The following is a 15871-nucleotide window of genomic DNA, read 5'->3' as shown; positions in this document are numbered from 1 at the left end:
TGGGATCGGAGAAGAGTAGGGACGAGAAGGAGTGGAGGCTTAAGGGGAGAGAAGAGGTAGAGAATGGGCAATGGAGAAGAGGTGGGGCTTTAAGGGAGGAATGGAGGAAGATTAAGTAGAGGGACCATAAATGAGATTTGGCACAAAGAGGAGGGACAGAGACAGAAAATTGGGAACAAAGAGGACGAGAGAGGACATGGAAGTCCATGGAGAGGTTTAAAGACCAGCGACAGGTATTTTAAAAGACAGCGGTAGTGAATGAGAAGCCATTGGAGTTGAAGGAGGAGAGGCAAAGTGTGAGAATTAAAGGGGAGATTGAAAATAACTCGTGCAGAAGATTTTTTTATTTGGTGGAGGGGAATGAGGGCAGATGCAGGGAATTCAAGAAGAAAATTACATTTGTAATTAGAGGTAGCTCTGTTATATCCACTTCTGTGGGTGACTGTCTAATACATATGTGGTTCATAAAGCAGTGCGCCAACCACAAATAACTCTGTCCGCGTGTGATTTTTTCTCACAATTTAAAGGATTTCAACTGCACGGCAGTGCGTACAGCTGTAGACCCCTAAGTCGTATGCGCTGTGCAACTTTTAGGCCTTGTAAATATTCCCACACACAGATCTTCTTAATGCGATGTTTTTTTCAATTGTAGAGGATTATCATCGTTAAAATGTTTACTCAGGCACGTGTATATGCATAAACACGATTTGATCAAGACTTGTCACACTAGACTTTCGCGACTACAAAGTAGAGAAGTAATGCATGGTGCTGTTTTTGTTTTATTTTAATTACTTAGATTCGCTCGGGGAGGGTTCATGCGGAGTGTTTTTGTATCTGAACGTGTAAACGTGACTTTACCGTAAAAAAAACAAGTATACTATTTTCACTGATACCATTGTGAAATCGATTGTTTCCAGCCTGCATAATTTATATTTGTTGTGATTGGTTTTCTCATCATTTACAGATTTGATTACTGTTACCTTTAGACAACTGTCTATGGGGTCACCATAGTGTAAAGGTCATCTCCATATATGGGGCTGCCAGAGGCATATGGCAAGAGAAAGTATTGATTACCGTCCTGCACTAATGAGTCCTAATTAGACAAAACCGGTCCACAGTTGTCTTTGTCTCACTGCTGCCTGTTGCTGGGACGGCCACGTGTTCTCAACGCTTTGAGTCTGTGGTCTAAACCAGGGGTCGCCAACCCCCGGGCCGCGGACCGGTACCGGTCCGTGGCCTGTTAGGAACCGGGCCGCACAGCAGGAGGCGAGCGGTGGGTGAGCGAGTGAAGCTTCATCTGTATTTACAGCCGCTCCCCATCGCTTGCATTAGCGTCTGAGATCCGCCTCCTGTCAGATCAGCGGCGGCATTAGATTCTCATAGGCGCGCGAACCCTACTGTCAACTGCGCATGCCAGGGATCTAGGTTGCGCGCTCCTTATGAGAAGTCGGAATCCGTAACTTATTATAGTCTGCGCGTGGCCTGCCCATTATTGTATTTACCACTTCCGTCCGCGCCTCTCTCCCGCACTGCGCACTTGTCTCAGTCACAGTTTTGGTATAAATCCCACAAGCTAACCCTCGCCAAAATGAGCAAAAAACAAACGTCGCTGGAGAGTTTCTTTGAAAAGGAGGAAAGGCCCAATGATGACCCCCCCTCCAGTCCGTAAAAAAATGTCTTCCACGAAACCGGTCCCTGGTGCCAAAAAGGTTGGGGACCGCCGGTCTAAACGACAACTTGGTCACAAATTCAGTTTTTCTGAGCTGTTGGTCTAGATAAGTTGGAGAGCGTGGGTGCATGCATGCTGCACACCTATGTATGATTTTTCATCTAATATTACTCCCCGTCCCTTCAAATTCCGTGAATCCTACACGTGGAGGGTGATGGTGGTAACGATGGTGTGGGTGGTGACGTTGGTGACGGTGGTAACGATGCTGAAAGTGGTGACGGTGGTAACAATGGTGTGGGTGGTGATGATAGTGACGGTGGTGACGATGGTGATGGTGGTGACGGTGGTGACAGCGCTGACACTGGGACGCCTGCATGGCGCGACTGCCTCTCAAGGGCAAAGCTGGGCCACGTGGTTTGCGAGGAATGCAATCCCCTTTGCACTTCTAAAGGGCACCCCCAGTGGCAACTTTTTTTTTTGCACAATAAGAAGGCGACTCAGCATTTCACCTGCAAGCGGCTTTGCTCTGCACGTAGGGGTGCTGATTGCTCGATGTAAAATACAATTGAGTAATGTCCGATTATCACGGTTGGCTAAGCACGGTGCAACAGAAGGTCGACATACATACAAGGATCTTATTGCAGCCTCGTAATTTAATAACACACTGATCCACATTCTCGCATTTAGCCACAAACACGCGCAGTTGAGCACACCCACAGCTAGACGATAACGCGTGCTTCTCTCGAGTTATCTGCTGTCATCTGGCTCTCGTGATCGCCGGCCTTGCCTCGCCACAGCTGCTGTGGAGTCGCCTTTGTGCAGAATATAAATTACAACGTAGAAACGCATACAGCCCCTGTCTACTGATCTATTTTATCATCTGTAAAACAAGTAATCCTGATTTGTTTACAGATGTTTTACTAACTAAAAGTCTATCCTCCCAAGAGCGGGTGAGTGAGCGGGTGAATGTGTATGGATGGGTGGGTGAGCAGGTGGGTGGTGAGTGGGTGGGTGGTGAGTGGTTGGGTGGGTGTGTGAGTGAGTGGGTGAGCGAATGGGTGGTTGAGCGGGTGGCAGGTGTGTGAGTGGGTGGGTGAGTGAGCAGGTGAGTGGTTGAGCACTTGGGTTGGTAAGCGGGTATGGTTGGTGGGCGGGTGGGCAGGCGGGTGGGTGAGAGTGTGAGTGAGTGGGTGAGCGGGTGGGTAAGCAGATGGTGAGTGTGTGAGTAGGTGGGTGAGTGAGCGAGTGAGCGGGTGGGTGAGCAGGTGGGTGGATAAGCAGATGGCAGGTGTGTGAGAGGGTGGGTGAGTGAGCGGGTGAGTGGGCGAGTGAGCGGGTGGGTGGGTGAGCGGGTGGGTGGGTGAGCAGTTGGGTAGGTGAGCAGATGGGTTGGTGAGTGGGTGGGTGGTGAGTGTGTGAATGAATGAAGGAATGGGTGGATGGTGAGTGGGTGAGTAGTTGAGAGCGTGGGTGAGCGAGTGAATGGGTGGACGAGTGAGTGGTGAGCAAATCGGCGAGCGAGTTGGTGAGCCAGTGGTGAGTGGGTGAGCGGGTAGGTGGATGAGTGGTGGGTGGGTTAGGGGGTGAGCGGTTAGGTAGTGAGTGGCTGGGTGAGCGAGTGGATGAGCGGCTGGGTGAGCGAGTGGGTGAGCGGGCGGTTGAGTGGGTGGGTGGTGAAGGGGTAGGTGAATGGCTGGGTGGTGAATGGGTAACTGGCTGGTGGGTGAGTGTGAGGGTGAGTGGGTGAGCGGGTGGGCGAGTTGTGAGCGAATGGCAGCGCTGCTCGTGAAGCTGAGTCTCTGTGAGTCTCTGTGTAAGCCTCCGTGTGTCTCCGTGTCTCTGTGCGAGTCTGTGAATCATGAGGTGAGTTTATTTGCGAGTCTTTGCATGCGTCTCTGTGCGAGTCCCCGAGTCTCCGTGTCTCTCTCAGGACCCCCTGGATGCGTTGAGGCAGCTCTGATCGCGTAACTGTGAATCTCTCAAGGCGGAGTTCTCCAGCGGAGAGTCTCGCGTCTTGTCCTGGACTCGCACCCAGGAGTCTTTCGCCCAAGAGCTCCTGGATCTGCCCCACTGCCAGGACCACTGCGTGCATCTCCACGGCAACCGCCGTAGCAATCGCGGCAACCAACATCACCGCGATGGTCACCATAGAGACCGCCATGATTATAGCAACTTCCATCGCCATAGCAGCAACCACCATCACCACAGTAATCACCGTAGTTACCACCATCACTGTCAGCAACCATAGCGTAGCAACCACAATCAGTCTAGCAACAACCACCATCACCACAGCCACCAATATGGCAACTACAATACAGCAATCACCATCAACATAGTTGCAATCACAGCATAGAAACCACATTCACTCTAGCAGCAAACCACCATCACCACAGCAATCATCGTAGTAACCACCGTCACCAAAGCAACCACCATAACTGGAATCCAATAGGAATGAGTCATTATGTTGACGATGATGTTTTTGTTGCTGCAAGTTGCAAATCAACTTTTTTCTAAACTCAAATGAAGAAACACCATCTCTACCCCCCCCTTTCCTCGCGCTCGGTTGCCTAGCGACGCCGTGTGTGCTGTAAGTACCAATAATAAGTTCATAGTTCATTTATTTGGTATAGCCCTGTGAGCCATTCGGCTCTTGAATCGGGTGCAACCGCAACAAACAAAAAACATGAACAAGAAAACGTCTTAAAGTGATTATGTGACTGTGCAAACAAAAAATACAGGAAAAAAATATCAAAATATTCCTGAAATAGCACCGTACACCAACGCTGTGCGCAAAAATCCCAGTGGGATGCAAGTCAAAATAACAACAACCACAAGACAACTAAGATTAAGGCCATCAGTCAACTCCGTACTACAATAAACAAAAACATGGCCAAAACAAAAAAAAACCTTTTCGAAATCACCAAAATAAAACCCATAAATCCAATGTAACAGTGATCATAGGGACTGTGACCGAATTTTTTACAATAAACTACATAAATTAATTATAACACCAAAATCTAGAGCCATATTTTAGGCCACTGAATAGCAGTGGCAGCTAGGGTTGTACAACTCCTCTAGAGCAGTTTTGAGTGAAGATCTCATAGGTAGTGATTCAAGTTGCAGTTTATTGGCAATAGCATTCCAGACCCTACGGGCATCAATAGCAAAGGCCCTTCAGTTTTAGTATGGCAATAGGGAATGTGAAGCTGGTAAATAAACACCGAGTTGTCTCCAAAGTCCGTGTCTCCGCGATCTCTCTCCCTGCTATACTAAGGTTTTTAAATTTTCCCCCCCTGATTCTGCTGAAGATTTCCTCTTCATACTTCCTCGTCTCCTTGTTCTCGAGTGCCTCTTCTCATTTGCGTTCTGGATGTCCATTTTAGTCGTAGGTTGCATAGTACCAACCACTGAGGCATGGACAGTCCTAAACATGGGATTGGAAACTGCAAAACAGGGAGTGGCTCTTCTTTTGAATAAAACAATGCGGTGTGGGAAGCTGCGAATCTCAAGTAACGGTGGGCTCACCTCCCATTATCGGGAGTCAGGTAATGGTGGCTTGGTCACAGGAAGATGTGCTTGAGAGTCTTCCACTCTGGTGGTGGGTGTCCATCTCGGACCCCATTAAAACCGACAGTGGCCTGGTTTCAGCCAGCTGATGAAAGTTGTAATAAATAATTTCATCATCGCTTGCAGTTGGGGTTGGCATCGTCCCCCTCTCCTACTTATGCCCATCCATCCTGGGTTTAACCAGGCTGGATTGTGAGCTCACATCACGTGAGCTCTTCCAACGGGCAATGCTTGAGTTGACTGGGTCATCTATCCAACATACGCAGCCTCCACATGCTCAAGTAGCTTATGTTGGGGCAGATAGAGGATTATAAACGGACATCACACAGGCTGGAAAAGAGATGGATTGATGCAGTAAATGAGAATGTGGAGCCGAGTGTATTTGCTAAAGACGGCGCTCAAGGGAGAGCTGCATTTTGGGGACATGGGTGTTACGAGATAAGAAATAGGCTGAGCCATTGTCCCAAAGAGCACTTGACTCTAGAGCCTGTATGGCTATTAGGGGTTCTTTGTCTCAGCTTTTTGTGTGGAGGAGAGGGAAAGAGTGCTCTTAGCAGAGAGAGAGAATTTCAAATATGATAATAACAATGTTGTCCATCTATCTGCGATAACATCACTGGCATCCCAAGACTAATTTTTTTAAGCCTGCCCTGGGACGGCTGACTATTTCCATGAAACAGGTGTTTGGCTTTGTGTGGGAGGGAACCGGAGTACCGGGAGAAACTCCACCTTGCACATGAGAGAATAACACTCACAGTTCTGCAACCAGATGGAATTCACAGACCCACTTGCTGTACTGCTAGATAAAGGCCTTCCTATGTATTATCTGTAGTAATGCTTTTTTTTCTAGATTTGAAGCTTTCGTGACTGCAAGGATCCATACTCTTTGGTTCAATTCGGTAAAGTCACGTAGGTAAAAAAGAAAATAACAAAAATCACGACGTTTCGACCACAACACAAGTTGCCTTCATCAGGTGAAGGGACCGAGCTGTCATTAGGACAGCGTTGGAGTGAAAACAGCCAAGCCCAGGTCGCGTCATTTAAGCTGTGTGGAAGCAAAACGCTTGGCCAAGGAATTAGCATAAAAATGAGCATGATGTACGTAGGAGGTGCATGGGCCATGATGGACCAGCAGCGGGGGGGGGGGGGGGGGGAGTAGAGTGAGTGAGTGGAGTGAGTGGAGTGGAGTGAGTGAGTGGAGTGAGTGAGTGGAGTGAGTGGATGGAGTGAGTGAGTGGATGGAGTGAGTGAGTGGAGTGAGTGAGTGGAGTGAGTGAGTGGAGTGAGTGAGTGGAGTGAGTGAGTGGAGTGAGTGTTTTAGAACATCTTTCCAATGATTGCTTAATTTGAAACCATCCTCTTGGTTGAAATTGTGTCTGTGTTTGTAAATCTGAATTGCCTCGTGGACAAATCTCTGATAAAAACCCGTGGGTTTGCAGAGAACCTTGGTATCGGAGAAAACTACATCGTGATCACCCACAGCATTGTAACAGTGGTCAGCTACGGCAGAATAATTCGTTCTGCCGTGTTTCAAATCTGATTTGTGCTCGCGAATTCTGTCAGACATGTCGCTTCGTCTCCCCGATATAGCAATCACCACAAGTGCAGCTCAATTTGTAAACCACGGGGTACTGTAAGTCAGGAACGACATCCTTCACGGATGGGATCAGGTCACGGATTTTGTGCACTGTATTGAACCGGACCAGGATCTTGTGTTTGTTTGGAATTTTGGAGATCTTTTTAGTAACGCCTGCTATATATGGTAGAGTGATGGTTTTGACCGGAGTATCAAGTGGTTGTTTCTGTATGGAGGGAGAAACAGCTTGGCGGATGGTATGGTCAGAGTATCCGTTTCTCTTGAGGGCCAGGTGTACATGTTTTAATTCACTGGTCAGGTGGTGTTGGTCCGAAATGCAATGTGCCCTGTGGTATAACGTTTTGATGAGATAATTATTTTGAGCTGGGTGGTGGTGGGAATCAGGTTTCAAGTAGGAATCTGTGTGGGTGGGTTTCCTGTAGACCGAATGCCCCAGTGAGCCATCAGGTCTCCTCTCAAACAGAACATCCAAGAATGGTAGCTTGCCATCTTTCTCCACTTCCATGGTGAATTTGATGGCGGGATGTCTAGAATTGATGTGGTGTAGGAAAAGGTTCAAAGCTGGGAGGCCATGTGGCCAAATGACGAAAGTGTCATCCACATATCTCTTCCACAGGGAAGGTCTGAGGGTGGAAGTCTGGATGGCGTCTGATTCAAATTTCTCCATGAAAACATTGGCTATCACTGGTGATAATGGAGAACCCATGGGGATACCCTCATTTTGTTTGTAGAAGCTGCCATTCCAAGTAAAGTAGGTAGGTATTGGTGAGGCAGTGTCTAATCAGCGCAGGTGTATCGGGGTCTAGTCCATGTTGGACCAAATTTTCAATTATTTCAATGGTATCAGGTACCGGGACCTTGGTGAACAGGGAGACCACATCGAAGCTTGACAAGGATATCGTCAGGGGACAGTACAACGTCTTTGACCATAGAGACCAAATGAGCTGAGTTAAGTACTGCTGAGGTCTTGCCAGTGAAAGGTAGCAAGGTATCTGACAGAAAACATGCTAGCTTATAGGTAGGGGAGTTGATCGTGGATACGATGGGTTGTAGTGGAGTGCCTTCTTTATGAATCTTGGGGAGACCATATAATCTAGGGGGTCTTGCAGCAGAAGGTTTTAAGGAGGGACGTTTAGTTGGTTCGATTAGGGAGGTCGAACTTGTGATGATCTTGTTGGTTTTTATAGTTAGGCTATTAGTAGGGTCATTTTTAATGTTTGAGTAACTTCCATCGTTGAGTAGGTTCTGGATTTTGTTGTTGTACGAATCTTTATCCATAATTACAGTAGCGTTGCCTTTGTCGGCTGAGAGGATGACTATATCACTTCTGGTTTTTAAATTCGCGAGTTCAGAGCGTTCATTTTTGCTTGTGTTGCTAATGGGTTTCTTAGCATTATTCTTAGCTCTTTCGGTAAAGTCACGTTGAAGGGAAACAATAAAGTAATAAAATATATATAAAACAATAAAAAAAATTCTCACGTTTCGACCATAACACAAACGGTCGTCATCAGGGTGTGTCGGTTTGCATAAATTTATTTATTTTTAAACGGTGCATTTATATATTTATAAAAAACGTCAGCGCCACGTGCAGCGATTTGGCAGTTTATTTAGAAGGACTAGTCCATCTATGTTCTGAAAAGAGGAGGGGGGAGACGAAAAATTAATGTATGCTGTCTGAAAGCCACTGTAAGCGTGAACAATCAATTAAGACCTGAAATGGTTTATCAAATCTTTCCAATGATTGCTAAGCCAGAATCCATTTTCTCGGTTGAAATTGTCTCTGTGCTTGTATATGTGGATAGCCTCATGAACGAATCTCTCATGGTAGCCAGATGGCTTACAAAGAACACCGTTTAAAATACACCGTTTAAAAATAAATAAATGTATGCAAACCGACACACCTGATGACGATGGTTTGTGTTATGGTCGAAACGTCGTGAGAATTTTTTTCTTGTTTTATATATATTTTATTATTTTATTGTTTCCCTTCAATGTGACTTTACCGAAAGAGCTAAGAATATGAATTACTGCAGTCACGAAAGCTTTAAATCAACATTTCTTAGCATTCTTAGGAATAGTGGATATTTCAGCTCTCGCAACGTCTGCTTGGATGTGTCCTATGCCTTTAAGGGCCGCATCGACCTGAAAGATGATATCTACAGGAATGTTTCGGGGTGACAGCAAAATTTAGCCCTCTAGCCAGTACTGTTTTCAGATTGTCCGAAATCGGGGTGCTACTCTGATTAATGACGATTTTGTTAACGTCTAGTTTTGTTATATGTGGGACTGGGTTCTTCTTCGATAGGTGGTTGAATTTAGAAATCAAGTTAGCTTTGTATTTGACTGAAAGTGAATCGGCAGAAGAAGCAGTCATGTTGTCTACGTGGTTCCAATCAGCAGGTGACATTTTTGTGTTAGCGTTAAATGAGCTTGTAGGAGAGTCTTGTCTAAAGTATCGAGTCAAAACGGAGTAGTCTTATCCTCTCTGAGATAAAATATAGGCTGGCCTTAAACAGAATCTGTTTAGAATTCGGTGAGGATACAGCAGCAGATGTTAGTGTGAAAGCGATGGGTATTACCTTGTTGTCGCGGCATCTTTTGAGGAAGGTCAGCGTCTCGATGAGCTTTGACTTATTGTCCCGTTGTCTGTTGAAAGCGCTAACAGATAGGTGAAAGCCCTCCCCGTAGAGGTTATCAATTCTAGATTTGAAGCTTTCGTGATTGCAAGGATCCATACTCTTTGGTTCTATTCGGTAAAGTCACGTAGGTAAAAAAGAAAATAACAAAAATCGCGACGTTTCGGCCACAACACAAGTGGCCTTCATCAGGTGAAGGGACCGTGCTGTCATGAGGACAGCGTTGGAGTGAAAACAGCCAAGCCCAGGTCATGTCCTTTAAGCTATGTGGGAGGAAGCAAAACGCTTGACAAAGGAATTAGCATAAAAATGAGCATGATGTACGTAGGAGGTGCATGGGCCATGATGGACCAGGAGCGGGTGGGGACCATGACAGACCAGCAGCGGGGGGGGGGGGGAGTAGAGTGAGTGAGTGGAGTTAGTGAGTGGAGTGAGTGGAGTGAGTGAGTGAGTGGAGTGAGTGAGTGGAGTGAGTGAGTGGAGTGAGTGAGTGGAGTGAGTGAGTGGAGTGAGTGTTTTAGAACATCTTTCCAATGATTGCTTAATTTGAAACCATCCTCTTGGTTGAAATTGTGTCTGTGTTTGTAAATCTGAATTGCCTCGTGGACAAATCTCTGATAAAAACCCGTGGGTTTGCAGAGAACCTTGGTATCGGAGAAAACTACATCGTGATCACCCACAGCATTGTAACAGTGGTCAGCTACGGCAGAATAATTCGTTCTGCCGTGTTTCAAATCTGATTTGTGCTCGCGAATTCTGTCAGACATGCCGCTTCGTCTCCCCGATATAGCAATCACCACAAGTGCAGCTCAATTTGTAAACCGCGGGGTACTGTAAGTCAGGAACGACATCCTTCACGGATGGGATCAGGTCACGGATTTTGTGCACTGTATTGAACCGGACCAGGATCTTGTGTTTGTTTGGAATTTTGGAGATCTTTTTAGTAACGCCTGCTATATATGGTAGAGTGATGGTTTTGACCGGAGTATCAAGTGGTTGTTTCTGTATGGAGGGAGAAACAGCTTGGCGGATGGTATGGTCAGAGTATCCGTTTCTCTTGAGGGCCAGGTGTACATGTTTTAATTCACTGGTCAGGTGGTGTTGGTCCGAAATGCAATGTGCCCTGTGGTATAACGTTTTGATGAGATAATGATTTTGAGCTGGGTGGTGGTGGGAATCAGGTTTCAAGTAGGAATCTGTGTGGGTGGGTTTCCTGTAGACCGAATGCCCCAGTGAGCCATCAGGTCTCCTCTCAAACAGAACATCCAAGAATGGTAGCTTGCCATCTTTCTCCACTTCCATGGTGAATTTGATGGCGGGATGTCTAGAATTGATGTGGTGTAGGAAAAGGTTCAAAGCTGGGAGGCCATGTGGCCAAATGACGAAAGTGTCATCCACATATCTCTTCCACAGGGAAGGTCTGAGGGTGGAAGTCTGGATGGCGTCTGATTCAAATTTCTCCATGAAAACATTGGCTATCACTGGTGATAATGGAGAACCCATGGGGATACCCTCATTTTGTTTGTAGAAGCTGCCATTCCAAGTAAAGTAGGTAGGTATTGGTGAGGCAGTGTCTAATCAGCGCAGGTGTATCGGGGTCTAGTCCATGTTGGACCAAATTTTCAATTATTTCAATGGTATCAGGTACCGGGACCTTGGTGAACAGGGAGACCACATCGAAGCTTGACAAGGATATCGTCAGGGGACAGTACAACGTCTTTGACCATAGAGACCAAATGAGCTGAGTTAAGTACTGCTGAGGTCTTGCCAGTGAAAGGTAGCAAGGTATCTGACAGAAAACATGCTAGCTTATAGGTAGGGGAGTTGATCGTGGATACGATGGGTTGTAGTGGAGTGCCTTCTTTATGAATCTTGGGGAGACCATATAATCTAGGGGGTCTTGCAGCAGAAGGTTTTAAGGAGGGACGTTTAGTTGGTTCGATTAGGGAGGTCGAACTTGTGATGATCTTGTTGGTTTTTATAGTTAGGCTATTAGTAGGGTCATTTTTAATGTTTGAGTAACTTCCATCGTTGAGTAGGTTCTGGATTTTGTTGTTGTACGAATCTTTATCCATAATTACAGTAGCGTTGCCTTTGTCGGCTGAGAGGATGACTATATCACTTCTGGTTTTTAAATTCGCGAGTTCAGAGCGTTCATTTTTGCTTGTGTTGCTAATGGGTTTCTTAGCATTATTCTTAGCTCTTTCGGTAAAGTCACGTTGAAGGGAAACAATAAAGTAATAAAATATATATAAAACAATAAAAAAAATTCTCACGTTTCGACCATAACACAAACGGTCGTCATCAGGGTGTGTCGGTTTGCATAAATTTATTTATTTTTAAACGGTGCATTTATATATTTATAAAAAACGTCAGCGCCACGTGCAGCGATTTGGCAGTTTATTTAGAAGGACTAGTCCATCTATGTTCTGAAAAGAGGAGGGGGGAGACGAAAAATTAATGTATGCTGTCTGAAAGCCACTGTAAGCGTGAACAATCAATTAAGACCTGAAATGGTTTATCAAATCTTTCCAATGATTGCTAAGCCAGAATCCATTTTCTCGGTTGAAATTGTCTCTGTGCTTGTATATGTGGATAGCCTCATGAACGAATCTCTCATGGTAGCCAGATGGCTTACAAAGAACACCGTTTAAAATACACCGTTTAAAAATAAATAAATGTATGCAAACCGACACACCTGATGACGATGGTTTGTGTTATGGTCGAAACGTCGTGAGAATTTTTTTCTTGTTTTATATATATTTTATTATTTTATTGTTTCCCTTCAATGTGACTTTACCGAAAGAGCTAAGAATATGAATTACTGCAGTCACGAAAGCTTTAAATCAACATTTCTTAGCATTCTTAGGAATAGTGGATATTTCAGCTCTCGCAACGTCTGCTTGGATGTGTCCTATGCCTTTAAGGGCCGCATCGACCTGAAAGATGATATCTACAGGAATGTTTCGGGGTGACAGCAAAATTTAGCCCTCTAGCCAGTACTGTTTTCAGATTGTCCGAAATCGGGGTGCTACTCTGATTAATGACGATTTTGTTAACGTCTAGTTTTGTTATATGTGGGACTGGGTTCTTCTTCGATAGGTGGTTGAATTTAGAAATCAAGTTAGCTTTGTATTTGACTGAAAGTGAATCGGCAGAAGAAGCAGTCATGTTGTCTACGTGGTTCCAATCAGCAGGTGACATTTTTGTGTTAGCGTTAAATGAGCTTGTAGGAGAGTCTTGTCTAAAGTATCGAGTCAAAACGGAGTAGTCTTATCCTCTCTGAGATAAAATATAGGCTGGCCTTAAACAGAATCTGTTTAGAATTCGGTGAGGATACAGCAGCAGATGTTAGTGTGAAAGCGATGGGTATTACCTTGTTGTCGCGGCATCTTTTGAGGAAGGTCAGCGTCTCGATGAGCTTTGACTTATTGTCCCGTTGTCTGTTGAAAGCGCTAACAGATAGGTGAAAGCCCTCCCCGTAGAGGTTATCAATTCTAGATTTGAAGCTTTCGTGACTGCAAGGATCCATACTCTTTGGTTCTATTCGGTAAAGTCACGTAGGTAAAAAAGAAAATAACAAAAATCGCGACGTTTCGGCCACAACACAAGTGGCCTTCATCAGGTGAAGGGACCGTGCTGTCATGAGGACAGCGTTGGAGTGAAAACAGCCAAGCCCAGGTCATGTCCTTTAAGCTATGTGGGAGGAAGCAAAACGCTTGACAAAGGAATTAGCATAAAAATGAGCATGATGTACGTAGGAGGTGCATGGGCCATGATGGACCAGGAGCGGGTGGGGACCATGACAGACCAGCAGCGGGGGGGGGGGGGGGGGGAGTAGAGTGAGTGAGTGGAGTTAGTGAGTGGAGTGAGTGAAGTGAGTGAGTGAGTGGAGTGAGTGAGTGGAGTGAGTGAGTGGAGTGAGTGAGTGGAGTGAGTGAGTGGAGTGAGTGTTTTAGAACATCTTTCCAATGATTGCTTAATTTGAAACCATCCTCTTGGTTGAAATTGTGTCTGTGTTTGTAAATCTGAATTGCCTCGTGGACAAATCTCTGATAAAAACCCGTGGGTTTGCAGATAACCTTGGTATCGGAGAAAACTACATCGTGATCACCCACAGCATTGTAACAGTGGTCAGCTACGGCAGAATAATTCGTTCTGCCGTGTTTCAAATCTGATTTGTGCTCGCGAATTCTGTCAGACATGTCGCTTCGTCTCCCCGATATAGCAATCACCACAAGTGCAGCTCAATTTGTAAACCGCGGGGTACTGTAAGTCAGGAACGACATCCTTCACGGATGGGATCAGGTCACGGATTTTGTGCACTGTATTGAACCGGACCAGGATCTTGTGTTTGTTTGGAATTTTGGAGATCTTTTTAGTAACGCCTGCTATATATGGTAGAGTGATGGTTTTGACCGGAGTATCAAGTGGTTGTTTCTGTATGGAGGGAGAAACAGCTTGGCGGATGGTATGGTCAGAGTATCCGTTTCTCTTGAGGGCCAGGTGTACATGTTTTAATTCACTGGTCAGGTGGTGTTGGTCCGAAATGCAATGTGCCCTGTGGTATAACGTTTTGATGAGATAATTATTTTGAGCTGGGTGGTGGTGGGAATCAGGTTTCAAGTAGGAATCTGTGTGGGTGGGTTTCCTGTAGACCGAATGCCCCAGTGAGCCATCAGGTCTCCTCTCAAACAGAACATCCAAGAATGGTAGCTTGCCATCTTTCTCCACTTCCATGGTGAATTTGATGGCGGGATGTCTAGAATTGATGTGGTGTAGGAAAAGGTTCAAAGCTGGGAGGCCATGTGGCCAAATGACGAAAGTGTCATCCACATATCTCTTCCACAGGGAAGGTCTGAGGGTGGAAGTCTGGATGGCGTCTGATTCAAATTTCTCCATGAAAACATTGGCTATCACTGATGATAATGGAGAACCCATGGGGATACCCTCATTTTTGTTTGTAGAAGCTGCCATTCCAAGTAAAGTAGGTAGGTATTGGTGAGGCAGTGTCTAATCAGCGCAGGTGTATCGGGGTCTAGTCCATGTTGGACCAAATTTTCAATTATTTCAATGGTATCAGGTACCGGGACCTTGGTGAACAGGGAGACCACATCGAAGCTTGACAAGGATATCGTCAGGGGACAGTACAACGTCTTTGACCATAGAGACCAAATGAGCTGAGTTAAGTACTGCTGAGGTCTTGCCAGTGAAAGGTAGCAAGGTATCTGACAGAAAACATGCTAGCTTATAGGTAGGGGAGTTGATCGTGGATACGATGGGTTGTAGTGGAGTGCCTTCTTTATGAATCTTGGGGAGACCATAGAATCTAGGGGGTCTTGCAGCAGAAGGTTTTAAGGAGGGACGTTTAGTTGGTTCGATTAGGGAGGTCGAACTTGTGATGATCTTGTTGGTTTTTTCGTTAGGCTATTAGTAGGGTCATTTTTAATGTTTGAGTAACTTCCATCGTTGAGTAGGTTCTGGATTTTGTTGTTGTACGAATCTTTATCCATAATTACAGTAGCGTTGCCTTTGTCGGCTGAGAGGATGACTATATCACTTCTGGTTTTTAAATTCGCGAGTTCAGAGCGTTCATTTTTGCTTGTGTTGCTAATGGGTTTCTTAGCATTATTCTTAGCTCTTTCGGTAAAGTCACGTTGAAGGGAAACAATAAAGTAATAAAATATATATAAAACAATAAAAAAAATTCTCACGTTTCGACCATAACACAAACGGTCGTCATCAGGGTGTGTCGGTTTGCATAAATTTATTTATTTTTAAACGGTGCATTTATATATTTATAAAAAACGTCAGCGCCACGTGCAGCGATTTGGCAGTTTATTTAGAAGGACTAGTCCATCTATGTTCTGAAAAGAGGAGGGGGGAGACGAAAAATTAATGTATGCTGTCTGAAAGCCACTGTAAGCGTGAACAATCAATTAAGACCTGAAATGGTTTATCAAATCTTTCCAATGATTGCTAAGCCAGAATCCATTTTCTCGGTTGAAATTGTCTCTGTGCTTGTATATGTGGATAGCCTCATGAACGAATCTCTCATGGTAGCCAGATGGCTTACAAAGAACACCGTTTAAAATACACCGTTTAAAAATAAATAAATGTATGCAAACCGACACACCTGATGACGATGGTTTGTGTTATGGTCGAAACGTCGTGAGAATTTTTTTCTTGTTTTATATATATTTTATTATTTTATTGTTTCCCTTCAATGTGACTTTACCGAAAGAGCTAAGAATATGAATTACTGCAGTCACGAAAGCTTTAAATCAACATTTCTTAGCATTCTTAGGAATAGTGGATATTTCAGCTCTCGCAACGTCTGCTTGGATGTGTCCTATGCCTTTAAGGGCCGCATCGACCTGAAAGATGATATCTACAGGAATG

Source organism: Petromyzon marinus, unplaced genomic scaffold (assembly GCF_048934315.1).
Source record: "Petromyzon marinus isolate PM22_M1 ecotype Great Lakes invasive population unplaced genomic scaffold, UKy_Petmar_22M1.pri1.0 PM_Scaffold_200, whole genome shotgun sequence".
Classification (NCBI taxonomy): domain Eukaryota; kingdom Metazoa; phylum Chordata; class Hyperoartia; order Petromyzontiformes; family Petromyzontidae; genus Petromyzon; species Petromyzon marinus.
This window is presented reverse-complemented; position numbering follows the sequence as displayed.